General features: G+C 46.2%; 1 protein-coding gene across 2 annotated transcripts in view; it reads left to right on the forward strand.

Annotated features, from left to right (window-relative positions):
* Positions 1 to 12,053: 12,053 nt before the first annotated feature.
* LOC141092954 (TRPM8 channel-associated factor homolog) overlaps positions 12,054 to 18,176 on the forward strand; it is a 54,788-nt gene continuing 48,665 nt past the window's right edge. The window contains exon 1 of one of the 2 annotated variants that reach the window (XM_073579332.1): positions 12,054 to 12,203. The gene's annotated coding sequence lies outside the window, so the exon portion shown is untranslated. Of the gene's footprint in view, positions 12,204 to 12,227; positions 12,300 to 18,176 lie in introns of those variants that run through there. The other variant, XM_073579333.1, reaches the window with a different exon arrangement.

Below are 18,176 nucleotides of genomic sequence, written 5' to 3' on the forward strand. Positions count from 1 at the left end.
CCATATAAATGGCCCACCCAAAAAAGTTTGCTTCATCACTGAACATAATGTTCTGTGCAAACTGAGGGTCCGGCTCCAATTTTTGTTTTGCCCATTCTGCAAATTCAGCATGCCGATCTGGGTCACCAACCATTCCCATTTTATTTAGGTGTATCCATATAAATGGTCCACCCTGTATTAGCAGCTAACAATTAGATTTTTTACTCTGCACAGCTGAATATCAGTTGCACTAAATGGGAAGGTAAAATATGGCATGCTGAATCGAGTTAGTCACAGAAAAAAAAAATTCTGTGTGGATGAGGCCTGTATGGCAAAGAACATGTGCTCCAAACAATTTAAACTGAGATCTCCTCTACTGTATGACTTTAGTAACAGAAAAAATATTAATAATTGAGAGTCTTCAGTGGTTGATACCTTTTAATGGCTAACTGAAAAGATGGTAACAAATTGCAAGCTTTCGAGACTACTTAGGTCTCTTCATCAGGCATAGGCTAATACAAAATCTGAAGAATCACATATTTATATGTGGCGCCCCGGAGGCTTCAGTCGCCACAGAGGTACTGCACCTCCTCCTGAGGTGTGGTGCCCCACCATCCAGGTAAGGTGGGAACTCCTAACCATGCTCCAACACTCGCATCTCACACAACAGGTTAGTTCAGCAGAGCCACATTGCGGTTCCTTGCTTAGAGAGTAGCAGATCACCTTTGGTGGTTCCCTGCTTGGAACACAAAACGTGCTGGGAGGCGGGTGGAGTTTAGAATACATAAAGAGCGGGAAGAGTCAGTCAGTCAAGGAGTGGGAGAGAGAGAGTCACTCAGAGAGGAGTGAGGATCCCTGGAAGAGGGATGGATGAAGGAGTGCTGCAGCTGCCTCAGTGATCTGAGCCAGCTGGCACAGGAAAGGAAAGAAGGAGAAAGACATCAGACTGAAACCTGACCTTCTATGAGAGAGAGGGATTAGTACGGAACCAAGGAGTAAAAGGGAACACAGAGGACGTGGGTTAGAGGAAGAACCCTGCCTAGAAGTTCTAAGCGCAAGGCCGGGGCCCGGTCCCCGAGGTTGTATGGATCCTGAAGGTCCTGCAGCAGACACCGGTGGAGTAGTGGGCTGGAAATGCACTTCTCCCATCTAAGACTTGGGGGCACAACAGCAACTTGGATAGTGAGCCGGGACTCAGGAGTAAGGAGTCCCTGAAGCAGGCTACAGCTGTCTGCTGTACAAGCAGAGTTCTTGGGAACATCTGTCAGGAGGCACTCCAGTGTAACTCAGTACTAGGAGTACTTCACTTAAAGGCACTATAGAGGAGACGTTCAGAAAGGTAAATGTTGGCGGAGTGTTGGAAGGGAGCATCCTATCTTGCCTGGAGGTTGACTGAGCCCAGGACCCGGAGGACTCAGCACGGAGGCAGGCATCTGTGTGAACTGCAGACTGTGAGTAAAGCTTTGGAACTACATGCCCTGGTGTCCTCCACTTATTCCCGCATCACTACACTCCGCACTACTACATCTGGGCACCGGCTTCTACACCGCCTGTGCCTCTCCTCCATTGCTACATCTACACTGTCCTGGGACTAGATCTCCACCTGTGGGGAGCTTCACCATCTTGGCTGCAACCCACCACCAGTCCCAGAGGATCTGCATGCAGCGTCGGCCTAACACCTCACTTGCCGAACACCACAGGTGGCGTCACGAACCATTCATAAACTTTATTTCATTGTTCATTCATCCCCCTTTTTGCCATGGAGCCCCAGGGCCACGGACCGGGTCACAGCTTCCGTGACAACTCCCATTGAGATCAACGGGCCCGGTACCGAGTACCCCGCTAGGTCCTGGTGGGGCGCTCCATTCACACAAGACAGCAGAGAAATAATGCAATAGATAAGACAAGTGACATGAAGGAGAACTATCATTATGGGAGAGTGATAGACAATTATGGCCATAAATATTGGAACAGTTCATAGATAAGGAGTGTCAATGTTTTATTGTCCTCTGATTGGGGTCTATTTCTGTGTTGCGATGCCCTCAAAAGGTCTGAAGAGCAAATTCCCTAATTGACGTAAAATATTCAGAATTGAGAGTCCTTAGTGGTTGATACCTTTTAATGGCTAACTGAAAAGATGGTGACAAATTGCAAGCTTAATTGATGTAAAAAGACTTAAATCCATGTGACACATTCATTCCTGCTCTGAGTATGTCAAAGGTTGTCACGAGTATATGCTCCCAGACCCTTCTGTCTCTCCGAGATTTGAAATTACCTTTCAATACAAGTAATTTCATGTTTATGGTGCTGTAGATATATTCTTTTTTCTCTTATTTTGTGGCGATGAGTATTCATCTTTGTTCTCAGTTTTTGCCCAGTCTCCCCCACATACAGACCCCCAGTTGGACATTTAGAACAAATGATTAAGTACACCACATTAGATGTGATGCAGCTGAAAGTACCTGGGATATTGTAGTCCTGATGTGAATTGGGGATCTTTATCTTGTCCGTGGTCATAAATGGACAGTTTTACATTTTTTCAGGTTGCAAGAAAAGGTTCCTGCAGCTGTTGGAGAGGACAAGGGAGCTTCTGACAATGATGCTTCTTAGATTTGGGGGCTGCCTAAAACATAGTAGTGGGGGATTTGGAAAAATGAATTGTAATGGGGCATCTTTTTGTAGTAAGTAAAGGTTGCAATTTCCGTGGAGCTCCCCTCACTTTTAGAGATCACAGAAATATTCACAGACAGGACCGGCGTTAGCGGCAGGCAGACCAGGCAGCTGCCTAGGGTCCCCACTCCCCCAGGGGACCCCAGCTAGCGGCACATCACGCAGTCGCTATGGGGCCCATGAGGCAGGGGGACGTGCCTGCCGCCAGCACCGACTCCCCCCACCGCATTGAACTAAACCGGCGTCATAGACGCCGGTACAGTTCAAAGCAATGATGGAGAGAGTGTCAGCTTACGCTCCCTCTCCCATCATTCCCTTCTGCCTCTGACACTGACTGCGGTGTCATCGCGCACCCACTGTGTGCCAGGCAGTGCAGCCGCTGGGACAGGAGCCAGCCGGGAGCAGCGCGGGGCGAGAGGAGAGGTGAGGATTATGTTTTGGTTTTTTTTAATATATCAGTGAGTACTGGACTGTGGGGCCATTCTTGGGGGGGCTGTGTTATATACTATGTGGCTGTGTTATATACTATGTGGCTGTGTTATATACTATGGGGGTACATTATACATTATATTCTATGGGGGAGGCTGTGTTATATACTATGTGGCTGTGTTATATACTACAGTTGTGGCCAAAATTATTGCCACCCCTGCAATTCTGTCAGATAATACTCAGTTTCTTCCTGAAAATGATTGCAAACACAAATTCTTTGGTATTATTATCTTCATTTAATTTGTCTTAAATGAAAAAACACAAAAAGAATTGTCCTAAAGCCAAATTGGATATAATTCCACACCAAACATAAAAAAGAGGGTGGACAAAAGTATTGGCACTGTTCGAAAAATCATGTGATGCTTCTCTAATTTGTGTAATTAACAGCACCTGTAACTTACCTGTGGCACCTAACAGGTGTTGGCAATAACTAAATCACACTTGCAGCCAGTTGACATGGATTAAAGTTGACTCAACCTCTGTCCTGTGTCCTTGTGTGTACCACATTGAGCATGGAGAAAAGAAAGAAGACCAAAGAACTGTCTGAGGACTTGAGAAACCAAATTGTGAGGAAGCATGAGCAATCTCAAGGCTACAAGTCCATCTCCAAAGACCTGAATGTTCCTGTGTCTACTGTGCGCAGTGGCATCAAGAAGTTTAAAGCCCGTGGTACTGTGGCTAACCTCCCTAGATGTGGACGGAAAAGAAAAATTGACACGAGATTTCAACGCAAGATTGTGCGGATGTTGGATAAAGAACCTCGACTAACATCCAAACAAGTTCAAGCTGCCCTGCAGTCCGAGGGTACAACAGTGTCAACCCGTACTATCCGTCGGCGTCTGAATGAAAAGGGACTGTATGGAAGGAGACCCAGGAAGACCCCACTTCTTACCCCGAGACATAAAAAAGCCAGGCTGGAGTTTGCCAAAACTTACCTGAAAAAGCCTAAAACATTTTGGAAGAATGTTCTCTGGTCAGATGAGACAAAAGTAGAGCTTTTTGGGCAGAGGCATCAACATAGAGTTTACAGGAGAAAAAAAGAGGCATTCAAAGAAAAGAACACGGTCCTTACAGTCAAACATGGTGGAGGTTCCCTGATGTTTTGGGGTTGCTTTGCTGCCTCTGGCACTGGACTGCTTGACCGTGTGCATAGCATTATAAAGTCTGAAGACTACCAACAAATTTTGCAGCATAATGTAGGGTCCAGTGTGAGAAAGCTGGGTCTCCCTCAGAGGTCATGGGTCTTCCAGCAGGACAATGACCCAAAACACACCTCAAAAAGCACTAGAAACTGGTTTGAGAGAAAGCACTGGAGACTTCTAAGGTGGCCAGCAATGAGTCCAGACCTGAATCCCATAGAACACCTGTGGAGAGATCTAAAAATGGCAGTTTGGAGAAGGCACCCTTCAAATATCAGGGACCTGGAGCAGTTTGCCAAAGAAGAATGGTCTAAAATTCCAGCAGAGCATTGTAAGAAACTCATTGATGGTTACCGAAGTGGTTGGTCGCAGTTATTTTGGCTAAAGGTTGTGCAACCAAGTATTAGGCTGAGGGTGCCAATACTTTTGTCTGGCCCATTTTGGGAGTTTTGTGTGAAATGATCAATGTTTTGCTTTTTGCTGCATTCTCTTTTGTGTTTTTTCATTTAAGACAAATTAAATGAAGATAATAATACCAAAGAATTTGTGTTTGCAATCATTTTCAGGAAGAAACGGAGTATTATCTGACAGAATTGCAGGGGTGTCAATACTTTTGGCCACAACTGCATGTGGATGCGTTATATACTATGTGGCTGCGTTATATACTATGGGGGCACATTATACATTATATTCTATGGGGGAGGCTGTGTTATATACTATGTGGCTGTGTTATATACTATGTGGCTGTGTTATATACTATGGGGGTACATCAGGGGCGGACACAGACTGCAGAGGGCCCCTGTGCAAGAAATCTTCCCAGCCCCCCCAATACTGCAACAAATTTAAAGGGAACCTGTCACCCCCGCAGGCGTTTTTAAGTAAAAGAGCCACCTTGTGCAGCACTAATGTAAAGCATAAAAAATATTTCTGTATTATCATTGTTTGAAGGACCTGTGGTGAGGTCACAGTCATGTGACCAGTCATCTGCTGGGTTCGGGGGTGTGGCTACACCCTTATAATGTGGCCTGCTCTTGAACCAGGCAGCTGTATGAGAGGAAGGTAAACACCTCCTTTGTGCGCTGAGGCTCGCGGGCTGAGCCTGAAGGAAAAGACATTTGATGTTACTTTGTCTCCTGAACTGAAGGCAGTTTATTTTGGTGACGTGCTGTTTGGTTTATGACGTAATAAACCGCATGAACTTTAAGGAAACCTGCCTCCTGACTGTCTCCCGTCGCACCTAAGCGAGTAGAATCCCTACAATTGGTGGAGAATGCGGGCAGAGTTCCCAGCAGAGACGTGAGACCATTGCTGCATGTCCTGGGTAAAGTTTTCAGTGAGGCAGCAAGCTCTACCAGGAATAATGGAGGACCCGCTGAAACACCTGGTCCAGGGCCAGACACAGCAACAGAAGGCCAACAGGCTGTTCTTACAGCAGCTCCAGCAGAGTCAGCAGGAGCAGCGGCAGCAGAGCCAGCAGGAGCAAAGGCAGCTGATGCAGCTTCTGGCAACCGCCATCCAGGAGGGCAGGACAAGCGCCCCAACCCCAGGTCCGGCTGATGCCACCCACGTCACGAAGGCGGTAAGACGCGCACTGCAAAAAATGACCCCTGAGGATGATGTGGAGGCCTTCCTGATGGTGTTTCAGAGGGTGGCTGAGAGGGAAAAACTTCAGCCAGAGTGGTGGGCAGAGGTACTGGCCCCATACCTAACGGGGGAGCCCCAGAAGGCGTACTTTGACCTGACTGTACAAGACGCCAGAGAGTATCCCAAATTAAAAGCGGAAATTCTCTCACGCTTGGGGGTAACAATGACTACCAGGGCACAGCGAGTTCATCGCTGGGCCTATCACCGGGACAAACTGCCGCGCTCCCAAATGTTCGACCTGTTGCACATGGTCCAGAAATGGCTGCAGCCAGAGTTGTCTTCCCCGGAACAGATGGTAGAGCGAGTGGTCATGGATCGGTTTGTGCATTCTCTGCTGACCCCTACAGACTTGGGTGGCCCAGGGTGATCCCCAAAATGCCAATGAACTAGTTGGGCTGGTCGAGAGATACCAGGGGATGGAAGGTTCCTTGGGGAAGCAGCCCATTCCGTATTGGGGGACCCAGCAGGGGTCGGAGTCCCAAAAAGGGGTGGTGCGTCCAAGGTCAAAAGGGGCGGGGGAGGCGGTGCCCTAGGTCCCCTCGGGTGATATTATTTGCTGGAAGTGTCACAGGCCAGGACATATAGCTGCCCGTTGTTCCCAGACCACCGAGCAGATGGACTGCAGCATGGGACGTCGCAGTTCATACTACGCATTATCCAGCTTGCAGTGTGAATTCGCCACCTATCGAGGGGCCACAAGCATGTCTCGTGAAGGTGAACGGGCGAGCAACAATGGCGCTTCTAGACTCCGGGAGCTTGGTGACCCTTGTGAGGGCCAGTTTTCCTCTCAACATACTCCCGGGTAAAAAGATTGGCGTTCGGTGCATACATGGCGATGCAAAGGACTACCCTATGGCTAGGGTGAATATTGAAATGGCGCATGGCACCGAGTCGCATGAAGCTGGCGTTGTTCGAGACTTGTTGCATCCTATAATTATTGGCCGGGATTTCTGTCTGTTTTGGGATTTGTGGGGGAAGGGTTCTAAGTGTGCTAGCAAGAGCAGGGAACCAATCCACCCCAATGAGGTATCACCACCACCAGAGGCAGACGGGTTTCCTTTATGTGTCCTTGTTGGGGATGAAGAGGAAGGGTCCCCTGTACCTGACGTCCCAGAGTTAGGGGTGGCCGGGGAGAATTTTGGGACTGCCCAACATAGGGACCCCACGCTGAGGGAAGCCTTTAACAATGTCACCGTCATTAATGGGGTTGCACAAGAGCCGGGAGCAGACACAACGATTCCCTATTTTATGTTGAGTGGAGAATTGTTGTACCGGGTCACGAAAATAAGGGAGGAGGTGGTAGAGTAGTTAATAGTACCAGGCCCCTATAGACGGAAAGTGTTGGACATGGCCCATTCACACATCTTGGGGGCACACCTGGGGGTGGAAAAAACACAGGAACGGATTGTACAGAGGTTCTATTGGCCTGGGTATCACCGGGAGATAGCAAACTATTGCAGGTCCTGCCCGACATGTCAGTTAACTGCCCCCACATCTCATTTTCGGAACCCTCTTGTGCCACTGCCCATTATTGAGGTGCCATTTGAGAGAATTGCCATGGACTTGGTCGGTCCCTTAGTTAAATCAGCTCGGGGCCATCAGTATATATTAGTCATCCTGGACTACGCCACACGCTATCCTGAGGCCATTCCCCTGAGAAACTCCTCCACGAAGAGTATAGCCTGCGAGCTGTTCCATGTGTTTTCCTGGACGGGTTTGCCGAAGGAGATCCTGACCAACCAGGGGACACCTTTTATGAGCAAGGTGATGAGGGAATTGTGCAGAGTCTTGCAAATCTCCCAGTTGAGGACTTCAGTGTACCATCCGCAGTCAGATGGCCTTGTTGAGAGGTTTAACAAGACACTGAAGAGCATGCTGAGAAAAGTCATAGAGAAAGATGGTAGAGACTGGGATTGTCTCTTACTGTATTTACTGTTTTCTATCCGTGAAGTTCCCCAGGCCTCCATGGGGTTTTCGCCCTTCGAGCTTCTGTACGGCCGACATCCGCAAGGTCTCCTAGATATAGCCAAGGAAATCTGGGAAGCCGAAGTCACACCCCACAGAAGCGTTATTGAGAATGTGGCACTGATGCAGCAGAGGATTGCGAAGGTGATGCCCATTGTTAAAGAACATCTCCGCCAGGCACAAGAGGCTCAGGCCAGGGTCTACAACCGGTCAGCCAGAGTAAGGCAGTTCAATCCGGGAGACCGAGTTCTCGTGCTAATCCCGACGGTGGAGAGTAAGTTCTTGGCCAAGTGGCAAGGACCATATGAGGTGGTGGAGAAGCTGGGAGACGTAAACTACAAGATCCACCAACCCGGAAGACGGAAGCCATATCAGGTTTACCATGTCAACCTCATCAAGCCGTGGCAAGATAGAGAGCCAGCGGTAACTCCGTGCTTGCTAGGCAACCGAGAAGGAGAGGTTGGAGCGGTTACCATAACGGAGACACTATCAAAGGCCCAGAAACAGCAGTGCTGGGAGTTACTCCAGAAAAACAGGGACCTGTTTTCCGAGTTGCCGGGGTGCATGAAGGTGGTCAAGCATGAAGTTCTGACTGAGCCACATGTAAGATAAGATAAGATAAGAGATAATCCTTTAATCGTCCCACCATGGGGAAATTCAGAGCATTACAGCAGCAAGGCAGGAACAAGTACAGATACAGATGCATAAAGGCATTACATTGACGGTAGGTACATATACGGAAAAAAAAAAAAGAAAAACATGTGCGGGTGAACATGAAACCGTATCGTATTCCTGAGGCCCGGTGAGCTGTAATCTCCAAGGAGGTGCAGCGTATGTTGAAGCTCGGGGTCATTGAGGAATCCAAGAGCGGCTGGTCGAGCCCGATTGCCCTGGTCCCAAAACCTGATGGTGAATGGAGGTTCTGCAACGATTACCGGAAGGTGAATGAGGTCTCCAAGTTCGACGCTTATCCCATGTCACTCGTTGATGAGCTCATCGAGACACTTGGACCTGCCAGGTACATAACCACCTTGGATCTGAAAAAGGGATACTGGCAGATCCCTATGGCACAGGAAGCCAAGGAGAAGATGGCATTTTCCACACCTGACGGGTGCTTCCAGTATGTCCGGATGCCACTTGGCCTGCAGGGAGCTCCAGCAACCTTCCAGAGGGCTATGGATAGAATCCTTTCACCTCATAAGCTATACGCTGCCGCGTACCTGGATGATATCTTCACCTTTACCCCGGACTGGGAGTCTCACCTGGAAAAGGTCCAAGCAGTGTTTGATGCTCTAAGGGAGGCGGGGTTTACAATAAACCCGAAAAAGTGTGCCTTGGGTAAGGAGGAAGCCAAGTACCTCGGATATGTAGTGGGGCGTGGCGAGATCAAACCCCAAATCAATAAAGTGGAGGCAATTCAAACATGGCCGAGACCTCTGTCAAAGAAGCAAGTTAAAGCCTTCCTGGGGATTGTGGGATATTACAGGAGGTTCATCCCAAACTTCGCCACAATGGCTGCACCTCTAACTGATCTGCTTAAGGGGATAAAATCAGTGATGGTCAGCTGGTCCGAAGAAGCAGAGTCAGCCTTCCAAGAAATGAAGGGAGCTCTTTGTAAGCAACTCGTTTTGGTGGCCCCAGACTTTAAATGTGAATTTGTCCTCCAGATAGATGCCTCAGATGTCGGGGTAGGAGCAGTCCTTTCCCAAGAGATACGTGGGGAGGAGCATCCTGTTCTCTACTTGAGTAGGAAGTTGACTTCTTGTGAGAGAAATTACTCAGTTGTAGAGAAGGAGTGTTTGGCCATAAAATGGGCAGTGGATACATTACGGTACTACCTGGTGGGACGGAAGTTTAGATTAATATCCGACCATGCCCCACTCAGGTGGATGAGGGAAACAAAGGGTAAGAATGCTAGGGTCACCCGCTGGTTCTTAGCCCTACAAGACTTCAGCTTCCATGTAGAGCATAGGGCCGGGAAGCTACATGGGAAAGCTGATTCCCTCTCCAGAATCTCTTGCCTGGTAGGTGAAATTGCCAATCCCCACGGCTTTAGGCAGAGGGGGGAGGTATGTGGCAGGGCTGAGGGTCGTGTAATCGATGGGAGATATGTGTCTCATAAATAGCTTGTCTCCATAATGTAAGGCATAACAAATATTGCTGTATTATTATTGTTTGAAGGACCTGTGGTGAGGTCACAATCATGTGACCAGTCAGCTGCTGGGTTCAAGGGTGTGGCTACACCCTTATAATGTGGCCTGCTCTTGAACCAGGCAGCTGTATGTGAGGGGGTATACATCTCCTGTGTGCGCTGAGGCTCGCGGGCTGAGCCTGAAGGAAAAGACATTTGATGTTACTTTGTCTCCTGAACTGAAGGCAGTTTATTTTGGTGACGTGCAGTTTGGTTTATGATGTAATAAACCGCATGAACTTTAAAGAAACCTGCCTCCTGACTGTCTCCCGTCGCACCTAAGCGAGTAGAATCCCTACTATATATATATATATATACTGTATATATATATACAGTATATATATATATTGTCTCGAATATCAAGAAATGCACACAGAGGTGTTGTGAGTTCATTTTCCCCTTCAACATTGAGGTCTGATGAACTCCCTCTTCTGGTGAAGGAAGGTAGTGAGGCTGATTACAAAGCACCTGAGCAGAATGATGATGACTGGGTGACTGGGATTGCTGACTGGATATAAGGCAGCCGACGCCCTTCTGCCTTGCGGGTGATTACTCTGAGGGATTCTTGGAGACCAGTCTGATTCCTGCTCCTCAAAAGCTAAGTTTTCTGCTCTACTTTTTGCATTTGTGTTTTGTTTTTGTTTTACCTTGTTTTTCTGGATTTCTGCCTTTCCCTGCTGGGTGAGCTGAATTCCTTTTTGTTCTATCTTCAGATAGTACCTGAGTACTGATATAGTCTTTTTGAAGCCTAGCGTCTTCAGGGTTTTTTCCCTATCAGTCTGTTGGCTCTTGTTTTTGAGAGGGTTTTGGCGGATTGCAGACAGCAGCTTTTCTATTCTGTCCTATTTAGTTAGCTTGGGCCCCATCATTTGCTCAGCCTATCTTTCTATCTGTGTGAGTGTTTTTTCATCTTGCTTCACCGTCATTATATGTTGGGGGCTGCCTATTGCTTTGGGGTCTGCTCTGGGGCAGTTTAGATTTCCCTTTCTGTCTTTAGGCTATGTAGTTCTCCGGCTGTGATCGAGGGGTCTAGGGCACCGTAGGAACCCCCCACGGCTACTGCTAGTTGTTGTTAGGTTCAGGGGTCTGCAATCCGATAGCTGCCAACTTCTCTGGTTTTCTGGACTTAGCTAGTATTTCTGTTTTTGCCTCCTACGGTGACTCATTCATAACACAGAGGACTCTATACGGACATATCATTATGTAAGCTTAAAATACTATCTGATATATGCAGAGAAATGAGTTTTATTTTTGTGTAATAGTGAACTATATGTAAAGTGTACATAGGCGTATATAAATTCATTAGGTTAGTAGCCAGCCCTGGCACATAACACAATATCCCAATCCCCACAATCCCCAATCCCCACAATCCCCAATCCCCACAATTTTAAGCGTGCCCTGAAAACGCATTTATTCAGACTGGCCTATCGCCTCAACACATTAACCTAATCTAACCCTGTGCGGCACAGCCAAAAGTTTTACCATAACCAGGTTCCCCGCATCATGTTCCCACATGTGATTATTGTTATGCTGTAATGTCTATTGTCTGTACAAGTCCCCTCTGAAATGTAAAGTGCTGCGGAATATGTCGGCACTATAGAAATAACATGTACTATTATTATTATTATCCCAATGAGGAATTTTGGAGAGACTGATATTTCTCACTTGTAGAGCTGCACAGCTGTAGATTTCCCCTATATTAGTAATCGCTATAGCAATAATAATAACTTAGTAGCAATAAACACTGGAGCTTGCGGAGGTCACATATCATAACAGGCAGTGTCCCGGATGTCCACATAGAACGATTATAGCCCTCTAGTGGCCATGTCACTGAATTGCACATTGCACTTACTGCGCCTGCTCCTGAGAACAGCTGTCATTGCAGCCAGCACATCCACTACTACATCACTGCAGCAAGAAGAAAACTTTGACTTCCTTGTTTTCCCTGACGTTGTAATGTGATCAGTAGTTGGTGCCATCACCTCTGTGCCTGCCCAGATTCACCCATGATTGGCCAGACAGTGCAGATGACAGGTCACACCCTCTCCTGCATAGAACATCTGTGTTGGCACAGTGGGTGTAGTTGTATCTCCATGTTCTTCTGTGTGGGCTCCCTGCAGTGACAGGTATGTATGTTATCACACACTATAGGATATGTTATGGCTTATGATGTGTCTGGTCCATGTGATTTACTTCTGAGCCTGGGATAATGGCCATGGACGGTAAGTACAGTAATTAGCATGCTACCCAATCTACCCCTATACACAGTATAAGGCAATGCTCATATACAGTGCCGGGCTAGATAGTCCGGTCTGTTCCGCATCATCCTATATGGTACTTATGCCTATGGCAGTAACATATCGTACAACTCAGGGCTTATGATATCCCAAAACCTCTCCTGCTGAGTTAGGTCTCTCTCACACAAGCGTACACATCATACAAGTGTTCTCTAATGCTTTGTCAGTTAGCACCTGGCCCATTGTTATATTATGGGGCACCGCAGACATGGGGGTTTTTTTCTCATGCCAAATTGGTATAAAAAAAGATCGCAGCATGCTGAGAGTGGCTCCAAAAATCAGATCACGTGCACCCATGGGCACTCGTAAAACATCAGCTGCACTCGGATGACATCTGAGTACAGTCCGACATCCGTGGACTCGGACAAAGAAGAAGATGGGGAAATTAAGTTCTCCTTCTTCTCCACATCTGTGATACCATTCTCTCACCCAAGAGAAACGGATTGCAGTAAATTGACACTGACAATTGGGGAATATTGACTCTATCAATTTAGAATTTTAAATCTCATAACAGTATATCTTATTTTGTTGTGGCCAGTTTTACTTATTTGTGGCTCAGTAAGCTGAACATCATGTATTAGGTGATACAGTATACCAGGATTGATTCTATGATTCATATATACCTGAATGGTAAAAAGTGTCTATATAAAAATCAGTAGTGTATTTTGCTTGGATCTTTGGGTTTCTCTTTGGATTGGAGACTATTTTTATGTAAGTAAAACTTTTTTGTGTGTATTGGAGTTTTTATGTGAATTTCCATCATAATCAAAAAGGTTTTTTGGATCACTTTTTTAGTGGTCTAGGTTTATTAGCGCAACAAACTAATCTTACTTTTTGGCTAAGTGACCACATTGCAGAAATGCTACGGAATTGTCCGCAGCACTTCTGCAACTCCCCGCCGCGGGTAAAACGCATGTGGAATTTCATGTATTTTCCCGCAAAACCCAAGCGTTTTGCAAGTGTTTTTAGCTTGCAGAATGCTTGCGCTTTCCAAGCAATTTGTAGCATCGCTTGGAAAAGTGATTGACAGGTTGGTCACACTTGTCAAGCATAGTGCTTGACAAGTGTGACCAACTTTTTACTATTGATGCTTCCTATGCAGCATTAGTAGTAAAAGATAAAATCTAAAAAATAAAAAAAAATTTAAAAAAATATGGATGTACTCACCTTCTAACGGCCCCCGATGTCCTCAGCGGCGCTCCCGGTACGTTCCGCTCCCAGGGATGCTCGCGAGACTGTGATGTCATCTCAAGTCATTCGTGCAATGCATCCCTGGGAACGGAAGATGCTGGCAGCGTGGCGGGAGGACTCCGGGGGAGACAGAGAGTAAATATATCCCGATTTTTTATTTTAATTCTATTTGTTACCCAGGGCATGGAGGAGTGTCTCCTCTCCTCCAGACCCTGGGTACCACCCACACATGAAGCGCTCACTTTACACATAGTGGGCATAGCCACATGCGTAAAGTGAGTCTTTCAATGCAATCCTATGGCGGCAGAATCGCCGCGATTCTGCAGAAATAATGAACATGGTGCGGATTTTACCGCTATGCGTTTCCGCAGCGAGAAAATCCGCAGCATGGGCACAGAAACTGCGGAATCCAATAGGATTGCATAGGGATGCGTCTTATTAGCGTTTTTTAAGTGTTTCCGCTGCGGCAAAAACACGGCTGAAACGCTTAAAAAACGCAACGTGGGCACACAGCCTTTATGTTTTAAATAAAGCTGCTTTGTTTTTTATACCTCCTGGTATTTGACTTTGACAAAATCTTATTACCACATTCATGTATGGATCACATGCGTTTCTGATGTGTTACCCCTGTGGAAATTCACTAAAAAGGCATGAGGGAATATCCGCCCATAAAACTCAGCGTAAAAGCAAGAGAAATTGGCATGTTGCGGATTTCAAACGCGCACCATCAGCATAAACCTTCAGTTTGTGTTGAGTCAGAAAAAAGCACAGTGGGCCTGACATTTCTATGAATCCCATCCACTTTGCTGGACCTAGAAGTGCCACGTTTCTGGCACTGTCAAAAACTCACCAAAAGCTCACCGGGGGGCACACAGGTTAAGGCGCCTGGGCACATATTGCAATTTTGTATTGTTTTTGTCACATTTTTTTCTGTGCAGATTTGTCACAGAACCTAGTGTTAGCAAAATGTGATCCCTGAAGTCTCATGCACACGTTACTTATTCTTTCCTTGCAGATTTGCAGCAGATTTAAATCCGCAGCATGTCAATTATTTTAACCTTTTTGCTACATATTTCACCCATATTAATGAAAGGGAAAAATGCATCGCAATCAAACGTATTTTATGTTGAGGTTTTTCCGCTAACACATCAGTATTTGCGGCAGATTTTTCTGTTGTGAATACAGACCGCAGGGGCGGGCTGGGCTGGGGCGTCCAAGGGACAGATGCTCCCCAGACCGGTCCTCCGACAACTGTTCAGGGAAACCCAGCAACTTGCTACATTAGTGGCCGCTGGAAGTCTAAAAATATATCAGACGGAGCATGCAGCGCGCTCTGCGTGGCCACATCTGCTTTACTCACATCACAAGCCCTGGGATTCTCACTTGTCTTCTCCTGCAACTCCGGACCTCGGCGGTGCTCACTGCTGGCTGCACCACACTCCTCCTCTTGCTATGTTGCCTTTAAGGACTTCTCCCCTGCTGGCAGCTCCTGGCCTGTGTATTTATAGTAGAAGGGATGTGGGAATGTTACATCGGGGGCCGCTAGGTGCTGTAGGGTATGTTACCCTGGGGGCTGCAGGATATCCTACTCTGGGGGCTTCAGGCGGCTATGGGCTGCAGGATATGTTACCCTGGAGGCTAACCATGAATTTTACCCTGGGGGCTGCAGGCTGCTATGGGTGGCAGGGTTTGTTACCCTTGAGGGCAGCAGTTTATTATTTTGGGGGCTACAGATTAATGTAACCCTGTGGGGCTGCAGGATCTGCTACACTTTATACCCTTTGTGAGGGGAGGGGTGTTAAACTGGTAATACTATACTCTACTATATCTTGCACTGTACACTTTGGAGGGCATGGGCAACAAGTCAACACTGTGTATAGTCGCAGCGGCGGTGAATTGTGATGGCTGTATTACAACAATGTATACTGTGTGAGAGGCGTTTGGGGGATTGTCTCATCGTGACTGACAACTTTGTGGATCTGGATAACAGCATGCAGAGATTAATCTGAACGTGCGTCAGTCTCCACTGATGTGACCAAGTCTATTAACCCCTTACCAACGTCTGCGGCACGTGTACATCTCAAGTCAGTAGTGGGTATATGGAGCAGGTGCATGGGGTGAGCCATCCTCATACACAGCAGGTAATAGCTGTGTGTTACAGACCGGACCTGCCACTAACATTACTGTGTACTGGCTGTGTCTGAAGGATATAATCAGCTGTGATCTGCTGTCCTGTCTATATACTCTCTTTTGCTTCCTCCCCTGCCCAGGAGCTGTGGTGTGATCAGACTATGGCCCTGTACGGTCAGACACAGCCATTACATAGTACACAGCAGGGGCACATGTATAAGATTATCTCAGCACAGGGACATACAAATTAAACACATCCAATTGTGGAACTTATTATTATTCCAAGATCTATTGATTAAAATGAACTTTTGTTCATGGGACAACGCCTTTAAGTATTTTTCAAATGTGTTCACTTGGCAGATGCTGCCATTGTAATACAGAGTACGCCTTGTTTTAGATTCATACCATGTATTTGAATGTAGCAAAGTTTTTTACAAATAAGTGTATGTAGTGTATGTAAATTATGTTTCAGATGATTGTGATGTTTCTCACAGCTCAGTAACATATATAGGATTGCACATGTACTCGATCCCAGTAAGGGTGCTTTCACATTGCATTCAGTGGCTCGGTTGGGGCATATGTCCGAACTCTCTCAAAGCAAGATGCGGCCGTGTGCGCCAACAGGGTCTAAGGACACAGCGAACGTGCACTCAGACATCATTAGTCTCGGGAGTATACTGCTACTGGAGAAGTACACTCAGACTTAGTTGACTGTGTCTTGGTGTCCGCCTTCTGTAGGCGTACACTACTGAAAAAGATGCAAGTCAGAGTGCGTGTTCACTCTGCCGGCACCATTATAGTCTATGGCCCCATCACCGCATACATCTGGACTACATTTTGCTGGGTAAGGAGGGGGTTTCAGACATATGCCCCGATGGGGCCACCGAGCGCATCCCTAAACGCACTGTGAAAGTAGCCGAACCGTTTTTCGAAGCCTTATTACCACTGCTGATTTTATGCTGGTGGTTAAAATGGGCCGCCACAATTTGTGGGCCCCTGCTGCGAGATTGCCATCCAGGCCAAAATTTGCCAATACTAGACCCCTAACATAACTGAGAGATCACACTTCCTCCTTCACGTTTATAGGCATCCATAATTTCCTAAGTGCAATAGAAGGTGAAGGGCGCTATATCACTTAATCTGGAGCACCCTATAATTAAGAAAGCACAGTTGATTGATTTTTTATTTTTACTTATGTTGTGGAACTACAAGTGACATCATGTCTTCCTTACTTTAGCTAAGAAGATATTCAAAGACATTCTGGGGATTGTAGCTCTGAAACTACAAAAATGGGTGTCCTCAGTCATATAAAAGAGTAATTAAAATACTAATTAAACTTATTATTTATTATTAATAGAATTGCAACCTGCACCCACACTCCACACACACCTTAGACTTTTGCTAAGAGAAGAGTCACATGGCCGTATATAGAAACAGGAGGACAGTTTTCCCTGTATGAGTCATAAGTCACTGCAAAAGTCCCTGGCAGGGGAAAGAGGGAGCAGCTGGGTCAGGAGTTGAAGAGGGGAATGATAAATGCAGGGATGAGTGACTTCCTGCTTCTACATAGGGCAGAAAGGAGAAGAATTATCTGTTTAGAAGGTAAAAATGATCAATTGTAAGTATACAGTTCTGTATTATTATCTTTATTGCAATATATTATGAGAATAAAAAGTTTCAGGGAGTGTTTCTTCAAGAGAAATCTAAATTAGCTACAGAATTCCACCCTGTTTGAATATTTCTAGGTAAGTTGTAACCAGATAGGGGTGTGTGTCTAATTGTCTATCTCATCACATTAAAATGGTCACTTAATTTTAGAAATACATTTATAATATAAATATTTATTTGAAACAATTAATAAAGCAATTTAAAGAACGATTGATAATTAAGTCTAATTATAAATGGAATTTTTAACTTATATAAAGCTCTCATTACATGGGGTGTGAACACAAATCATTACCAATTAAAATTAAAGAAGTTGAATGAGAAGTTATTTCCACGTTTAGATTACACTTTTTTTGGCATGTCTAAATGCTAGCAAGAAACACAGCAGCATTTGACGCATTTTAGTAACACGTAAAACATGATTTTTTTCACTACAATCGAGATGTGTTATGAATGGGTCACCGAGGAGGATGGCAGGAACAGGCTAAGCCACCAGAAGCAAAGATTGTAAGCGGTCGAAGAGGGAGCAAGAAGAGAGATGGGAGGACAGTTCAAGGTAGACGTGTTGTTCCAGTAGCTTGGAGGCGTATGGGAGAAGTGATATAGGGCGATAGCTAGATACAGAGGATGGGTCAAGAGAGGGCTTTTTGAGGATAGGTGTGATGGAGGCATGTTTAAAGCTTGAGGGGAAAACACCAGTTGTTAGTGATAGGTTGAAGAGATGGGTTAGGGTTGGGATGAAGACTGTGGTGAGGTTTGGGATGAAGTGGGATGGGATCGGGTCGAGTGCACAGGTGGTGAGATGTGATCTTGAGA

Source organism: Dendrobates tinctorius, unplaced genomic scaffold (assembly GCF_039654945.1).
Source record: "Dendrobates tinctorius isolate UK_male_01 unplaced genomic scaffold, ASM3965494v1 ptg000062l, whole genome shotgun sequence".
NCBI classification, from domain to species: domain Eukaryota; kingdom Metazoa; phylum Chordata; class Amphibia; order Anura; family Dendrobatidae; genus Dendrobates; species Dendrobates tinctorius.